At 44.3% G+C, this 2927-nt stretch overlaps 1 non-coding gene across 1 annotated transcript; it reads right to left on the reverse strand.

Moving 5' to 3' along the window:
• Nucleotides 1–893: 893 nt before the first annotated feature.
• On the reverse strand, nucleotides 894–998 carry LOC126495820 (U6 spliceosomal RNA). Its single transcript, XR_007590245.1, has one exon. It is a non-coding gene; the product is annotated as a U6 spliceosomal RNA (small nuclear RNA).
• Between the last annotated feature and the right edge of the window lie 1929 nt (nucleotides 999–2927).

The raw sequence follows: 2927 nt of genomic DNA on the forward strand, positions 1-2927 counted from the left end.
AAAAAAAAAGGGAAAGTCTGATCTGGCCACCCTGGGGTGGATAGACAGACCCAACTGAAACTCAACATAGCATGCAAGAACTACACTGGGTAGGGAGAATTCTAGGAATGAAATGGGTAGTATATAAACTAATGAGAAAAAGTTTAGACACAGTCTTACTACATAGTGTTGACAGTCCTGTATAGTGCTATGTATACAAGGCTCAATAAGATCTTCTTGCCTCTGCTTTCAGAATCCAGGGATTGACTGTGTGCTGCACCATCATGCCTCTCTAGGAAAAATTATTCTCCCTATACCTTTGGTGTGACTTTAGAGGGTCCTATGACTAGGTGATGGACACTGTCCACCTAGAACACTGGGTCTCCACCAGGCCACAGTTTCTGTTCACTTAATCATGAGCTTTCTTTAATGGGCCTCTGTAGCTACTCTAAATTATAACCCGAAAACCATTTAGGAATGAGATAAGGATCAGAGTCTCCAAATACTTTTGCTCTCTCTGGCTTTGGAAAGAACAAGGTGCCCCAAGGCCATTTGGGGCTTCTAGACAAAGAAGAAACTAGTTTTTTAAAGTTATTTATTAAATGTTCTTTTCATCACATTTCCAAAAGTAAAAATGTAGCACTTAATTACATTTCCACAAGGCCCAAAGCATATAACTTCAAGTATGTGGACTACTTCATGCCTATAAACACTTGAAATTGTATTGCTATTATTTGCTAGTCTACTTTAATATACCATCCGATTTTCTTAATTCTACTAAATAATTTATTGTTGAATAAATTCTGAAATAAAAAGAATTTAGAAAAGTCTGTCCTAAGAGTAAATGTCTCCCTTCCACCTATAATTTTGTTTTTTATTGTTTTATTGCTTTATAAATAATACCGTTCAAAATAAAAAATAAGGAATGCTTCATGAGTTTGTGTGTCATCCTTGCGTAGGGGCCATGCTAATCTTCTCTGTATTGTTCCAATTTTAGTATATGTGCCGCTGAAGCGAACAGAAACTAATTTCTTAGAGGTCATCTCCCCTAAACATCCTGTACAATTTCAACCCCTTCTCTCTCTCTCTCTCTCTCTCTCTCTCTCTCTCTTAACCATAATTCTTGATTGATTCTATGGGAATTTCACATCATGCACCCACTTCTGCTCACTTCCCAGTGTCTCCATATCTGTCCATGACCCTTGCAGAATTCCCTCTCAAAAGAAAACCCTGCAAAATTAATTAACTAAATGCCATCCAGATCAATGTGACCATAGCAGCAGCTTTGCACACAGACACCAACATAGTCTCATCCTGATGGCCTTAGGTGGTAACAGGAGCCACAGACATCAACTCAGATCCTGGCTGCTGTAGAGACATGGAATCAGACATGACTCTTTACAGCAGCCCAGACTTGGGCAACCATGGCCCCATGTAGCAGCAGAAGTCACTCAGATTGCCGTGGCCCCTACGGCAGGACAGGACCCACACACCAACATAACCACAGGTTATGGTCTATACTCAGGCATCCATGTGGCCTTTGGTGTCAACATGGTCCATGCATACCCACATAGACCCTGGCTGTGGCAATAACATGGACCCAGACTTGTCCTGGGCAGCAGTCTGAGCCTGGATATCACCATGGCCCCAGAAGGACACTCAGATTGGCACCACTCAAGTGGTTGTGTGGCCCTTAAACAGCAACATGGCCCCAGGTAGCATTCCAGAGCCCCAAGCACTGGCATGACCTTCAGTGGATTCAGAAGCCACAGACATCAACACAGACTCTGGCTGCAGTGGGACCACAGACCTATACATGTCTCTACACCACGGCTTGGGCCGACATGGCACTTGGTAGCAGCACAGGTAATTCAGCTCAGCATGATCACAGTGGCAGAATGATCTTTAAGCACAAAAATGGTCACAGGTGGCAGACAAGACTCCAGAAATCCTTGTGGTCTTTGGTGGCAATATGGGTCATGAGTGTCAACACAGACACTGGCTGCAGCAGGACCACAGGACGCCGACGTGGTCCTCAACACAGTCTGGATAATGAGTCACCCTGACCCCAGGTAACAAGCAGCCCACCCACATCAGCCAGGTCCTCATCATGGTCTTTGCTTCTTCAATCTGCTTCTTTCCACAGCACATGAACTGTTCTGCTTTACTTCCTCTACAATTTGTCCATCATGTCTTTGCTTACTATACCAGCACCTCCTCATATGGCAGAACGTGAAGGTGTCTTTAGCCAACCAGAACTGTGAGGACCCATGCTGCCCATGGTTATCTTTCACCCACAATATCTTTATGGCACCAAACAGGCCTGTAGATGACTTCAGCCAGCCTAGACTGTCAATCACTTACTCTTGTGATATAGTCTTAATCTCAAGTCTGGAAATTGTTCTAATATACTCTTGAAAATATGAAGAGTCCCTTTCTGAGTGCATCTGGGTGTTTGGAATCCATTGTCATGGGTTGACCTTCACTATGTTGTAAGAGGCCTCTTGTTCATTTACTGGCTGCCCAGACTCCTGAAACAACCACACCTATGTGCAGAGACACAGATGTCTCCCTCTCACTCTCTTTCTCTTTCTATCTCTCCTCTCTCTCTCCTCTTTCTCTTTCCTCTCTCTCCTCCTTCTCTCTCTCTCTTTCCTCTTTCTTCTCTCTTTCTCTCCTTTCTGTCTCTCTCATCTCTCTCCTCTCTCTCTTCTCTCTCTCCTTTCTCTCTCTCTCCTCTCTCTGTCCTCTCTCTCCTTTCTCTTTCCTCTCTCTCTTCTCTCTCTCTCCTTTCTGTCTCTCTCCCCTCTCTCTCCTCTCTCTCCTTTCTCCTCTCCCTCTTTCCTCTCCTCTCTCTCCTTTCTCTCTCTCTCTTTCCTCTCCTCTCTCTCCTTTCTCTCTCTCTTTCCTCTCTCTCTCCTCTCTCTCCTTTCTCTCTCTCTCTCCCC

This window comes from Alexandromys fortis, unplaced genomic scaffold, assembly GCF_014885135.2.
Source record: "Alexandromys fortis isolate MF-2015 unplaced genomic scaffold, M_Fortis_MF-2015_v1.1 scaffold_639, whole genome shotgun sequence".
NCBI lineage: Eukaryota > Metazoa > Chordata > Mammalia > Rodentia > Cricetidae > Alexandromys > Alexandromys fortis.